At 43.4% G+C, this 15,149-nt stretch overlaps 1 long non-coding RNA gene across 1 annotated transcript; it reads right to left on the reverse strand.

Annotated features, from left to right (window-relative positions):
- Positions 1–929: 929 nt before the first annotated feature.
- On the reverse strand, positions 930–9,659 carry LOC128345452 (uncharacterized). Its single transcript, XR_008316482.1, has 3 exons — positions 9,567–9,659; positions 8,403–8,471; positions 930–1,021 (listed from the first exon to the last, which is right to left on the reverse strand). It is a non-coding gene; the product is annotated as an uncharacterized LOC128345452 (long non-coding RNA).
- Positions 9,660–15,149: the final 5,490 nt, after the last annotated feature.

The following is a 15,149-nucleotide window of genomic DNA, read 5'->3' on the forward strand; positions in this document are numbered from 1 at the left end:
AAATCTGGCTGGGTGCGGGTGCAGCGCCAGGATCAACTTCACTCCTGGTGCTTCATACGCACAGCCTAACCTAGGCTGGGCTGCCCTAGCCTGGGTTAGGCTGTGCATGTTAATACCCTTTATAACTAGCATTATTCTTTAATCAGCTTTCCATTTCACCAATCTCTCTTAGATATCCTTAATCCTTAAACTGTCTTCTCAACCATCACTCCTCACTGTCACACTCTCTGATACTCCAGTCTGCCATTCACACTTACTCTGCCCAATATTGCATCTCTCGCGTCAGCTGTCACTCATTTTTGCCCTCACTCAGCTTCTCATTACAAACAGTATTTTACACTATCAAACAGTAAAAATCATTTTAGTGAATCCCTGAAAGCCTTCCAACGGTTCTGATCCATGTGGCCAATGTCTCTATACGGAATGATTACCAAGGAGGGGAGCACTCCAAAACTAAGAACACACAAACAAAACCTGGGAAACATGCAATCTTAATTAACATTATCTATAAATAAAAACTCATAGCTAGATAACATGCTATAACATCGTAATCTAATAGAGAGGCTTAGCATTAATTTTCAAGTTTCAGATTCTTCTGCGCTATATCTTCTGAATGGAGTTTGAAAGAGAGAGTCCTGTCTTGATCACAGTTTAATACAGTATCAATATATCTTCCAAGTCAATAGAAACACCTTAAACAAAACATATAAGCATATATTATTTATTTATTTATTTATTTATTTATTTATTTTTAAAAACCCACCATCAAAATGATTATGTTATACAAAGCCAAATAAGTAGCAGAACACATTTCAGAAGTAATTAGTGAAGTCTCTCACTGGATCTGCCTCCTGGTCCCCCCCCCCCCGCCCCGCCCCTGGCATTTGCTGCAAGCACGTCCTTGGATTGCCTTCCCACTCACCTGCCAGGCTGCCACCAGAAGGAAAGAACCGGGCACTCTCTGTGTGTGTCCCTCAAACCAGGGTCCTCTTCAATTGCCTTTGCTCTTCTTCAGGCTGGGCTAGAACACAAAAGGCCCCAGATGTGAAGGGATATATCGAGTGAGCAGTAGGCAGTTCTCCTGCAACAAATTCTGTGCATGCTCCAGATTGCAACTTGGACTCCAATCAGACCTGAGTGCCTTCAAAAAGCCAACTGGGCTTTGCTGAGCTGTACCAGAAATCTTGAACTGAAATCTTCTATCTTCCATGTAACTTATTTTGTGTCATTTCAGATTTCTGTGAAATGATTATTTTGAACATAATGAGGTCATTCACAGGACCGAGCAGGCGGGGCGGCGGATGGGCAGGAGGGAAGGCTGGCTAAACTCACCTCCCCCCGCCTCCATGAGTACTGTTTTGTTGCTGGGAGCATGGACTGTGTACCCAGATGAATTGCCCTGCATGCTGCAGTGTGGAGCTCCGGAGATCCCACAATGCACAGCGTGACACACACTATGCATTGGGGGATTGCCCCGGGAGACAGCCAGTCTAGGCACCTGTCTCTGTGTCTGCTGGGGCAAAACATAGCTTCAGTGAACATAAGATCCCGAATCTTGCTCGAGCCCTTAACCCTGGCTAAGAGCTGGGCTTCGAAGCACGGCTCGGCTGTGCTACGCTGCCCTGCCGGGGCCAACCCCAGCCCCAGTGGTTCTCATGTACAACCTAACCCAGGCTGGGCTTCACTTGTGCCAGGCCCACTTTTATTTCAAGTGTCTTTAAAAAAAAAAATCACAATTCTCTCTCTGGCTTTATTTGAAGGACTTTCCCATTAACATTTTCCCCTGTCTTCACACGTCTTGAAGCAAAATTAGACACCCTCTGTCTCACAAGGGTGTGCAAATCTATCAGAATCTGTTGGAGATGAACTTCCAGTGCATCAACCTTTTGCACCAACTGTCCTAATGACCACTAGGGGCATTGGGAGTAGAGACAGTGAGTCAGGGTCTCCCTATCTGTCCCTACTCTGTGACCCCTGAACTGACTCTGCAGCACTTCCTGTGCTGAGTCACAATCCTTCCTTTCCTCCTAGAGAGCAGATGGGAACATCTCTCTCTCTCTCTCCTTACCTATCCACTATGTAGTTCTTTAGATTAGAGATAGGTCTTTCCTATCTAAGTGTATTTAACCAATAAATATTTAGTGTTTAGTCATACAAGGATCTCCATGTGTTTTCTCTAAAGAGCTGCAATATCCAAACCATCCTCTGCTACCTACTCTGTAACTGGAGTGTGTGCTCATTCCTTAGTGCTCTGCTGTTTTACCTATTGTGGGTAAAAATCAACAACCTCTAACAGAATCTACCTCAGCAATACATGTTTCCTGACAATGCTCCTCAGTTCCTTTGGCTTTTCCAGGAGGAAATCCCTAGTTGCAGCTGATGCAGCTTTTTCAGAACTGATAATGAAGACGTGTTCCTTGTTCACACTGCCATCAAAGAGAGTGAGGAACTCTTTGATGTCTTCAGTCACTACCCTCATATCCTTATGTTATTTTTGTTTTGTGAGATTGAAGTTCTTGGGATACATCATGTTAGAGAACTTGGAGGGGAGATTTCTTTATCTACCCCAGCTGCAGAGGAAGTGCACAGGTAAAGAGAGCACTGATAATTAATGTTGTCTGGAGCCATGGAGTTAAAGTTCTAAATAAAGTAGTTTGTTTAGGAAATCCATCAGGGAGAGAGATTAAGGCCCACATGCTATGCTGCTAGCGATATACAGGAAAAGGGGGCATCAAACTTAGTTAAGTTTTGAGTAACATAAGAATCTGCCAAGCAATTGATGACCAACTCTTCCTCTGTCAGGCCATACCGTCTGATCAAATGAGACAGTGAGGTCATTCACACAACCTCCTCACGGCTCTACCGCTCATGTGCCCAATGACATGGCAGTGACTCAAAAGGAGGAAGTTTTCCTACATCCCACAGTGTACCACACAGGCAGTGGAGAGGTAGCATGCAGCAATGCAGCAGCGTTGCTCTCCCTGGCTGTGCTTTCCACAGCGCTCTACAGCTGCCACTCCTAGCAGCCATTTTCAGAGCCGCGGTACTGCAGACAACCAAAAAGTGAAGTATGACAGACTCCTTTCCCCTCCTACCTCACTTTTTGCCAGGGTAGCAGATTTGGGCTACCTGGATCTTCAGCATCTGGGTCAGGGGGTCTCTTGATGGCCTAGATGACATGGGCTGCTTGGGTAAACTCTCTCCTATCCAACTAGCTTGTGTCATGAGAATGGCCTCAGTAAGTTCTTTCTGGGATCCGAATACAGCCTGCAATACTGCAGGTAGTGCAAAATATCCTGAGTGAACCCACTTCCACAGATCTATTTATTTTATTATTTTGTTTCACACATTTGAGCCCCTGGTGGCGCAGTGGTAAAACTGCCGCCCTGTAACCAGAAGGTTACAAGTTCGATCCTGACCAGGGGCTCAAGGTTGACTCAGCCTTCCATCCTTCTGAGGTCGGTAAAATGAGTACCCAGAATGTTGGGGGCAATATGCTAATCATTGTAAACCACTTAGAGAGCTCCGGCTATAGAGCGGTATATAAATGTAAGTGCTATTTGTATACTGCCCAGAATGCAAGTCTCTGGGCGGTTTATAACAAAACAATAAAAGCAACAGATAAAAAGATTAAAATGTTACAACCATTAAAATTTAAAACATTACAACTATTAAAAACACAATTAAAACTATGGGGCTATTCTTACGATCACAAAAATCGGGCTAGGAAAATCCTAGCCTGACTTTTGTGATCATAAGAACCACTGGGCTCGCAGCCGAGCCCAGTGGTTCTGGAGCAGCTAACCCGCTCCTGTAGCCCACCCCTTAGCCCGGGTTTGCAGAGCGAGTGCTCCGCAAACCCGGACTATCTGCTCATGAGTAGCCGTGCCACTGCTCCGCGCCGCGACTACTCATGAGTAGACCCCCGGCCGGAGGCTTAAAAGCAGCCTCCCAGCTCTGGGGTCTCCCCAGTATGCCCTGTGCACTCACGCAGGGCATACTGGGGCTTCCAGGGGCCACGCAGCCCCCAGGCTCCCCAGCCCCCACCGGCTCCATCTCAGAGCTGGCCATCGTGTGGGCGGCCGATCTGGCCGCCCAGGGCTCCCTCCCCACTCGTGAGTGGGGAGAGCGGGCTTAGCCCGCTCTTCCCGCTCACTTCCCAAAACTAATTAATTGCAGTTTTAATTAATTAATTAAACTAATTAATTGCAGTTTTAAACTAATTAAAAGCCTGGGTGAACAAATGCCTCTTGACTGTCTTTTTAAAAGTTGTAAGAGATGGGGAGGCTCTTATTTCAGCAGGAAGCATGTTCCAAAGCCTCGGGGCAGCAATGGAGAAGGCCCATCCCTGAGTAGCCACCAGATGAGCCGGTAGCAACTGCAGACAAACCTCTCCAGATGATCTCATTGAGCGTTGTGGTCCATAGTGAAGAAGGCATTCTCTTAAATACCCAGGGCCCAAGCTGCTTAGGGCTTTATAGGTTATAACCAAAACCTTGTACTTTGCCCGGAAGGCATGCAGCCAGCCGAACGGTGGCCTGGGTCCAGCCCCACTCGGCTGCCCCCACCACGTACGCCCATGCACGTGATGTCACACACACAGGGGCGTGGCTCGAGCTCTCAGCATCCCGGTCCACGCCCCTTTGCGTGTGACGTCACATGCAAAGGGAGTTTGGCCTGGGCTGCCGAGAGCCCAAGCGAGCTCTCCCCTCATCATTTCAGGCAGCGTTGGCTGCCTGATAGGACATTTTCCCCTTTTCTCTCCCTCCAGAGAGGGATTATTTCTGCACTGCCTGAAATAACTAGCGGACAGTTTGCCCAGGCTCTCGGTGGCCCGAGCGTGGGAGGGGGGAGTTCGCTCTGGGCTCCTATGGAGCCCGAACCACGGGGCTTGGCGGCCTTTTTTCATTGGCGCCCTGGGTTCTTTGAACCCGTTCACACAATGGGGGCTATGTCCCTGTTGCCTGGAAACCTTTTGGCAACCCGTGTAGATCTTTTAAGATAGGAGTGATATGGTCTCTCCGAGATGACCCAGATACATTTGTGGGATGCCAAAGTTATTTTAAGATACCTCCCATCAAGGTATGCTGATGGAAAACACTTTCCTCAGCATGGAAACCATTAACTCCTGTAAATAGGAATGTCTGTCAAGGTTTTCCTTGAAAGAGGCAAAGCATCTGGAAAAGTGTGAATGCTTGCTTCTTTCCATGGCAATGCCTGAATCATAGTAATATATTCACTTCCTCATTTTGGCATTTGATTCAGTAATTAAAGTAAGCTCTGATGTGGGAAAATATTTTTCTGATCACATTTGGCAAATCTGTGCCCAACCCCCAATCCTTAACTGGTCTTGATAACATTGGACAGGGAGATGATTTTCTGGCATCTAAGTCAGTTTCCCATGATACTGCAGGATTGATTTTTCACTCCTTGCTGAGATAGAGGTTAGTGCTGTCCCTGCACATGCAAATTTGGACTGGGATCCCTGGAGCTAGGGCCAGAAGTCTTCTGCTGGATTTATTCTGCAGGACCTTGAGGCCTTTAATTTTACCTATTCCCCATATCTCTGAGCCATACATCAGTTGGCCGACAGCTTTTCCTACATAGATTTTGCTCCACAAGTTGATCACCCTTACTATAAAATATTTTTTAAGTATACAGTGTAAAGTATACAATGTAAATGGGGAGTTCAAATCCCCGTTCAACCATGATACTTGTTGGGTGACTCTGGGCCAGTCACTTCTCTCTCAGCCTTGCCTATTTCACAGGGTTGTTGTGAGGAGAAACTTAAGTATGTAGTACATGTTGGAGATAAACTTCCAGTGCATCGACCTTTTGCACCTACTGTCCTAATGACCACTAGGGGCATTGGGAGTAGAGACAGTGAGTCAGGGTCTCCCTATCTGTCCCTACTCTATGACCCCTGAACTGACTCTGCAGCACTTCCTGTGCTGAGTCACAATCCTTCCTTTCCTCCTAGAGAGCAGATGGAAACATCTCTCTCTCCTTACCTATCCACTATGTAGTCCTTTAGATTAGAGATAGGTCTTTCCTATCTAAGTGTATTTAACCAATAAATGTTTAGTGTTTAGTCATACAAGGATCTCCATGTGTTTTCTCTAAATAGCTGCAATATCCAAACCATCCTCTGCTACCTACTCTGTAACTGGAGTGTGTGCTCATTCCTTAGTGCTCTGCTGTTTTACCTATTGTGGGTAAAAATCAACAACCTCTAACAGTACACTGCTCTGGGCTCCTTGGAGGAAGAGTGGGATATAAAGTGTGGGATATAAGAGTGGGTATTATTTTACCCACTCTTTACCCATAAGAGTAGGTAAAATAAAATAATAATAATAATAAGAAGAAGAAGTTTGAGTAATGGAGAGCTTGGTTGCCAATGTGTGGTTATTCCAGGTGAGTTGTTCATCAAAATGTATGCTGAGGTATTTGAATGAATGGCCTTGTTCTATCTCATGACCATCAATATTCCATGTGTGTGTGTGTGTGTGTGTGTGTGTGTGTGTCTTTCTGCCAAAGATGACCACTTTGGTTCTTTGATAATATATGGTTAATATCTTAGACTGACAGTATTCACCAAACTTTTTTTTAGCATCCTTTTCAGACCCATTTAATCTGCATAGAGAAGAATTGCTATTTCCTGTCCCGCTGTGGATAGTTGAAACAAAAGAAGAAGATGAGACTTTTGATAAGGCATCACTGATGTACAATTTAATAATGAAGAAATGCGCTAATATGCAGCCCTGTTTCTTCCCTATTTATTTTGATCTCCTCTAAAAATGCTCCTATGGGCACTAGTTTCTTCCACATGATATTATAATGATGCCATTTCTGCATCAACATGAACTTTCCCATGTTGGTCACTGAAATTTCAACCCATAATCTTTGCCTATCCACCAAATCAACAGCAGATGACAAATCCACAAAGGCTGCATATACATTTTTGTGGGGGGCAGCTTTATCCCCCCCCCCCCCACGTGTTGCAGAATGAAGCATTGGTCAATTGTTGTTTGCCCTTTTTGAAAACCCGCCTGTTCTTCCTGGAAGAATTGATTTTCTTCCTCTCACTGTTCCAATTTTTGAAGAAGATATTTATTAAACATTTTGGAGGCCACATCTAATTGATATGAAGATTTTTGGGGTCATATTGGTGGCCTTCTTAATAAATTGGGACAGTGATCTATGAGAACGGGCTTGGGGCGTGTGGGGAGGAAGGCTGTAAAATCTTACTTCCCTTGCAGATAATTGCCCCATCCATGCTGGGCACACAGATCACGTTCCCACATGGACTACAGCATTCCCCACCAGTGATGGAGGGTCAAGGCTGGGATGCATTGCCCCAACCCCCCAGAAATCCCATAATGCACCATGCAAGTAAACCAATTATTGTAGGAATTCTGTTGTTCTCTTTCCTCACCTGGTGTGTCTGTCTGAATGGAACAATCAATGAAGGAACTTAGATAGTTTGGAATCAATGTAAGTGAAGCTGATCAATCTTCAAATAGCAAAATATATAAACACTGATTTGATTTTTTAAAAAATATATATATTTTCAACAAATACAGTACATGTGTAAAAACTGTGCAGCAATGGAAAAGGACAAACAATAAAAATTCAAATATAAGCCAGAAATTAAGAGCTATTTGAGGTTATATGCAAGTCCAGTGTTAAGAAGAGATTGTCAGTTGCTGAGCATGCAGTCTCTCCAACTCAGATTTTTTAATAGTTTTAAATTTAAATTTTAGATTTAAATTTTTAATACTAAAATTTGTGTCATGGAACATTGCTGGTTGGTCTACCACTACCCTAGATTTGGAAATGCTTAAGTATTTACAGATGATTGATCTCATTTGTTTACAAGAAGCATAGCTAATGAAAGATGAAAGCTGTGGTATCCAAAACATTATATTGGCCATGCCTGCTAGCAATGTACGAAGGTTAGGGAAAGTCAGCAACGGTCTAGCTAGTATGGTAGCAACTGGAATAGAATTAGATGTGCATGAGTTAGATCGGCTTTCCAGCTCAAACATGCAAGTGATACTAAAAAGACTGAAGAAATAATCTGTTTTAATGTATCTGCAAATTCAGGAGGTATCATTTTAAGGGTAAGTCCCATAAAAGTTTTGTCCAATTTTATGTGACAAAACACATTTTTACACAAGTAACATAAATTCCAGATATGTACGTGTGATATAAACCAAAGGCGCTTTGGGTTGTTTTTATGGGAGTTGCATTATCCTGTAGACCCTCCACAAGTTACTTTAAAAAAAACAAACCCATATATATACAAAAGTCCCTCTGTTGCAATGAGAGGAAAATGTGAGTCTTATGAGGAGGGTACATCCATCATGGACAAAAAAATTCAGTACAATAGCTGTCCCTACCTTCACAAATTGCTGTGATATAGGATGTGCTTTGCTGATTTCTTTAGAATTATCCTGTCCTTTCATGTCCTATAAGAAATACATAGAATAATATTTAAATCATGCACAAACGTATTTGTGACATTCTTTTCCCAACCCCAATCAAACACATTTGTCAGGAGTCCCATCCCAAGAGTAAGAAGGAGTTCCCTCTTTCACGGTGCCCTAGAGCTATCTTAATGTTTCTGCGCTTCCTTAAATAGGGCCATTGAAATGCATTATCTTGTAATTACATGCTTTTGATGCTTTTTTCATCCGCTTCTCATCAAGCACTAGTAAAAATAGAAGGTCGTTCACATGGCCTTTTTGCGCCACGCAGGGAGGGCTGAGGGCAAAGGCAGGAGCGCTCCTACCCCCCCAAATGATCTTCATTTCTTCATAGGCCGCACGGCTCATGAGCCCACACAATCCATGCTGCGCTCAGCAGCCCAGCCTCCAGATCTCCCCCCCACGAGGAGCATGGTGCACTGAGGGATTTCCCCTCCAGCCAGGCACTCTAGGTGCCCCGCTGCTCTGTGTCTGCTTCGGTGCCTGCAGCCCAAGCAGACACATGACTGGGGACCTGGGCGAAAGGGCATGCTCGTGCCCTTCTACTCAGGTGAAAGCCCAGGTAAAAACCTCAGGCTACCTGGAGAGGCAGCACCAGTATCGGCCACAATCCCAGTGCTTCACATGAGCAGCCCTACCCAGGTAGGGCTGCCCAAGCCTGGGTAGGACAGCTTGTGTGAGCAGACTCTCGGTCTGTTAATTTGACTACATTTAAGGCCTCCTGTTCACTAAAACAAGAGCAATCACTTGTTACTTTCTGCTCTGGAATTATCACAGCTATTTTTATTCAACTGTTTTACAGTTGAACTAAATGTAAATTTATAACTTTCTGAAAAGGCTTACCCCACTTGCCCAGTTCCATTGGTGTATCTCTCCCTTATGAGAGAGGGAGAACACAGGAAATGAATGGCATCTTTGTAATATCTGTTGGTTCACAAATATAGAGGTGGAGCATACTGGAACCAAGCAGGCTGCACAACTGCTAATCCTGCATCCGATTTCCAAACAGCATGGATGCTCCCACATCCCCAAGGTTGCTACTATCCCAGGGTTCTCCAGTTATAGCTAAACACTTACCTATATTTGAAGGCTCAGTCTGTGTGCCTTCAATTTCAAACTTCAACTTTTTCTGCCACAAGGAGAACAGAGAATGTGTGCAGCTATAGCAGGAAAACTAATCTCAGATCCTACTCTTGACATAGATTGACCATTAAAGAAACACTTCTGACCATTAGCTCCAATTGAGAGGGGAAAATCAACTGAGCATTCCTGACCATTAGCAAGCAGTCTGCTTTAAAAGATGGCCAGTTTTTGCTTGATAAACCAGAATAGCATTTTTGCTCCAATAATATCATCCAAACTAAATTAATCACATCTTTCCTTTGTCTTACCCTAAATACTCCTCCTCTCCTTATGCTCTATTACTTTTAAAACAACAACAACTTGCAATTAACATTACACATTTCTGGAGCAAACTACAGTTCTCAGAAGAAAGAAGAGTTTATCTTAGGGAACAGTTTGCTATTTTAAAAAAAGCTTGTACAAAGAAGCTTGAAGAAAGAAAATGTAGACTGTTGCTGTGATGTTTCCCCTATAGGTGCCTCCCTGTTACCACTATGTGAAAATTCCCTATAAGTATCTCACTTGTAAAATAAAATACCTTTTCCTTACAAACTGTCTGACACAAATCATTTGTGACCCATAAAACTCTCCTAGAACTCCGTTATGGTAGAATGGGAATTAGATATAGGAATGAACCAACAACAGAGACAGTGGAGCTTTTCTCACAGCCAGCCCTTCCAACCCAGAAGCTCCATCCCAGGGTAGCCCAGGTCAACTACCAGCTTAAAAGGTAGGAGGAGATCAAACCCCTTCCTACTTCCTAATCTGGTCATCTGCACCACCACTGCTTGCAAAACTGCTCCCAAGCAGCTGGTGCCCATGTTAATCAGAGAGTCAGTGGAAAGAGGTGCCAGGCAGAGCGGAGATGCTGCAATGCTGAAGGCAGCCACTCCACTACTCATGCAATGCATTTTGGGATTCTGGAGGTCCCAGCGCAAATTTCCCCCCTCTTATCTGAGTTCTGGCGCTTGCCACCATGCTGCTCGTGTGGGAGCTCAAGCGGAAGAGCCCAGAGGGGGCTTGTGTCATGTGGGAGCCTGCCTTCTCTTCTGTTCCCCTTCGTTTGGTCTTGAGAACGACCTTAGTGTATACTTAAAACTAAAATCTATTAGGTTTATTAAAGTGCAGATATATTTTAGGATAACTTTAGGATAGCAGAATGCATGGGACAATGTCATTTGATTGATTGATTGATTGATTTTATACTGCCTGATATGTACATCTCTCTAGGCAGCACTGTACAAAATTTAAAATATTTTAAAAGCTACACATTAAATTATATGACACAATAAAAACAATAGAATAAAACAGTTATTAAAACAAATTACTAAAATTATTAAAATTAATTCTAATTGAAAGCCTGTGAGAACAGGAGAGTCTTGAGAGTTCAAATTCATGGGGTTCAAATTACCAACCATTCCTAAGTGACTACAATTCTGACCTAATGCTATTCTTCAATTCTGGCCTCTTGCTGCTTGCTTGGCCAGTTAAAACACTTTCTCTTTCCTATGGGTCTTCCTGTCTGAATTTCCCTCTTGTTCCCTTGGTAGGTTCTCAGCAAAGCCTCTCTCTGGATTTACGTTGCTGCTGTTGTGGTTATCTTTCATGTTGGATCTTCTTTAGAGGCTATAAAAGGCTGCTGTGATTTAAGCTCCTGAAAACCTTCCTTTGAAACACTGAAACACTGACACAGAGAATGTCATCCTGCCACCGGCCACTTCCCTCCAGTAAAAAGAACTCTTATTGCCTTCTGCCTTGTTTTCAACCAAAGTCTGTTCTTCTGGTCATCAACTACGACTCGACAAAAAACAAATCCTATATGAATTCAACAAAACATCAATTTGTCAAAGTGTGTGTGTTCAGGGTGTGTGTGTCTCCTTTAATTACAATGAAAATAAGATTTAAAATATCCACCCAAGGGACACAGCCCAGTTAGGGAGTTAAAAACTCAAAATCACAATAATCATCATATATATATTTACTTTGAATTTCTTTCACCTAAGAAATTCAAAGTAATTTTTTTTTTGTTGGAGAATATTATATCCAGAGTCAGTACTCAACTGTATATTGTAATATTGCTCAAAGCCAGGTTTGTTAAGGGGGCTCGGCCAGTGGGGCAGCCCAGGCAGTGTTAGGGCAGTGTCAGGTTTGTTAAGGGGGGGATATCTTGAGATATCTTGAGGGTCATGAGAACACCCTCATAGAGTATAAGTAGTAGGAGCAGATGGACTTATTTCACTGCAGTTCTGGTTGTGAGCCATAATGGCCTAATATGCAAGTGGAGAGATGGCTTTGGTGTAACCTGGTCATTAATAGACTAATATAAACACTAGTGGGCATTCCCCCCCCCCCCTACTCACTGTCTAAAGCAATACTGGAATGTGAACTATGTCACACCCATCTGCAGGACACAAAGGGCAGGGCCAGTTCAAGGTTCAAAGAGAGAGTTAGCAAAGTGCTATCTGTAGCACTGTGACCTACATAATGATTGCCCCCCTAGAATTGGAGGGGGGGGATATCTTGATGGTTGATGGCAGTGGCTATTGCTGGTGTCTGCATTATGTTTCTTTTTAGATTGTGAGCCTTTTGGAACAAGGAACCATCTCATTTATTTTTCTATGTAAACCACATGGAGAACTTGTTGAAAAGTGGTATATAAATATTTCTCACCGTAGTTGGCATAGTAGGAAGTCTGGAGTTGTCTTAGCAGCTGTGCTGACAGCCACTGCCTTTTTTTTTTTTTTTTTTTGGTTAAACCACAGTGCAATACCTTGGCTCCAGTGTAGTCTCCCAGTCATGCAGTATTGGTGCAGGGGAATTGCATTGAGGGGGAACTACAGCCACTACAAGTTTGCCTGCCAAAAAAGAGCTCTAGGCCATGTAAGTCCCATCCTCCCTAGGAGGCCTGGTGCCAGCGGTGAGCCTTGCCAGGGTACTTGGGTCCTGGCAGTTGCCCAAGGATGCCACATCGTGACACCAGGCCTCAATTTGATTTGACAGTCTAAGGGCTGCTTCTAATGCAATGAATGTATTAGTGCCAAGTTGCACATTCTTTTAGAACATGTTTTAAAGAGGAATGCTGAAACCTGGAAACACCTCCTCTTTGATTTTTTAAAAAAGCCGCTGCAGTGAAGCTGGATCCTGACAAGGATAGTGGTCCATGGGAAAGGAGCAGGTAACCCCTTTGCCTTGTACTTTCTCCCCATCAATCCTTCCCCACACTGTTATGTGTCATGCTACTGGAAGCAAATAGCTTCAAGGAGTGGGTGCTGTTTAGCAGGAAAATTGTATGACTAGAAAGAATTAATCTAATCTCACCCTTTCCCTGCATTGGGTTCTTGATCAGGACTGCCCCACCCCCAGTTGCTTTTTGTCAAAGAAAAGGGTTGTGTTTTTGTTTGTTTGTTTGTTTAAGCAGATACCTTTAAAATACACTGAAGTGGTTGGCCCTTATGAGAATATCATTTGCATATGGGAAGAAAAAGCGCTAACACATAATAGATCACTCCTGTATCTGCTTTGCTGCATGCACATGCATTGGGAAGTGTGCTCAATTGTGAACCTTGAAGAGATTTTTTATTATTTATAAGTGCTTTCTGTGCAGCAAATACACTGAGCTTGGAGAGTATGAACCAGGAAAGCAGGAAAGCAGAAGTTTTATGGTTGGCTGGATAATTGCTTTTGGAGTTCCGATGTGCAACATCAGAAGCTTGGGTGCAAATTCCAAGCAAGAGTTTACTCAGCCTCCACACACTCCCACAGGCATTCATCTTTCTTCCCAGCACAACTTCATGCTCCGTTAAGAAGCACAGCAGGGTCCTCCTATGATTTTTACAGTGCCAGTTCTTACTTTCCAAGAACTGATTACTACTTTTCTGACAAATGGGGGGGAAACAACAACAATAAATATTTATATACTGCTTTTCAACAGAAGTTTCCAAAGCACATTACATGGAGAAACAAACAAACAAACATATTCTGGTTCTTCTCGAAAAGCATGAACTGGCCAGCTGTTGGCACTGTTCAGGACCCTTCTCTGAACAGATGCGAATTTGTGCTGGAAAGAAAGGTGGAAGCCTGTGGGAGTGTGTGGAGCACAAGTAAACCTGTGCTTGAAATTGGCACACAAGCCTCTCTTATCATAACACCTTATTTTTATCAGGTAGAATCTCTGGACTGGACTGGATTGTACCTTCCTTACCTCCCCCCAACCCCGCCCTTTCCATCTATATCTGAATTATGTTAAGCTTTAGGAAGATTTAATACACACACATATGGTAGTTAGGAGCACTGGGTTAATGTTGTTGCTGGCTATGATTGAAATATTGTTAGTAATACTGATTGATTGTTCTGTTTTCTGCTCAGTTTGATTGATGCTGTTATTCTTTTATACTTGATAAAGCCCATTAAATCATTTAGGAGTGTTTTTAATCTTTTTACCTTTGCGCCCAGACTATACATGGTCACCGTATAAAAGAACTGGTCACTTTGTGACACTGATGAAACAAGCCTAATCTCATATGCTAGGTCTGGAGCATATCTAATATACAAATCAAACTTTGTTAATCAGTGAGCCAGTGTGGTGTAGTGGTTAGAGTGCTGGACTAGGACCGGGGAGACCTGAGTTCAAATCCTCATTCAGCCATGATATTTGCTGGGTGACTCTGGGCCAGTCACTTCTCTCTCAGCCTAACCTACTTCCAGGGGCATAACTATAATAGGGCAAGGGGAGACAGTTGTCTGGGGGCCCACTGCCTTGTGGGGAGGCCCAGAGGCAAGTCACATGACTGACTCCCCCAGCCACGCACCCGCCCGGGCTTCCTTCAGTTGTATTCATCCTCTGAAACTGATGTGAGTGTTAAGACCTGGAGCTACCAGAGCAGCATGTCTTTCTCTAGTACCATTAAATGACTTGCATCGTCCACAGTTTACAAAACCTTAAAAAAATAATTTAGGATGGTGTTCTATTGTGGCACATAGGATATCTCTATATCATATATATATAAAAATTTTACTATGCTTCTTGTTAACACTATTCAGCCTCATTTAAGATTTCTTTACTTCATGCCCTGAGCTTCAGTGAGGGGGGGCATTTTAAAATCTTGTCTCTGGGCCCACCCCAACCTTGCTATGCCCCTGCCTACTTCACAGGGTTGTTGTGAGGAGAAACTTAAGTATGTAGTACACTGCTCTGGGCTCCTTGGAAGAAGAGTGGGATATAAAATGTAAATAATAATAAAATAAATAAATATCGCACATACTGCCTTTTTGTGTACTCCTTCCTTTGATCCTATAACCTCTGTCCATATGATAATGTTCTAGAGGGGATTTTGATGTCACCATACTTCTCTTATTCTTTCTCCCTGAACCAACATACATGCATTCATATTTTTGCTTTACCAGGGCAAGTTTCATCAGAAAAACTGAAAGGTAAACAGGATACATTTCTCCTCTCCCCTCCCTGCCATGTCATGATCTTGGACAGCCTCACAGCTGCTACTGAAAAAAGGGGGGAAAGGAGAGGAACAGAAAAGACAC

This window comes from Hemicordylus capensis, chromosome 2 (assembly GCF_027244095.1).
Source record: "Hemicordylus capensis ecotype Gifberg chromosome 2, rHemCap1.1.pri, whole genome shotgun sequence".
NCBI classification, from domain to species: Eukaryota; Metazoa; Chordata; class Lepidosauria; order Squamata; family Cordylidae; genus Hemicordylus; species Hemicordylus capensis.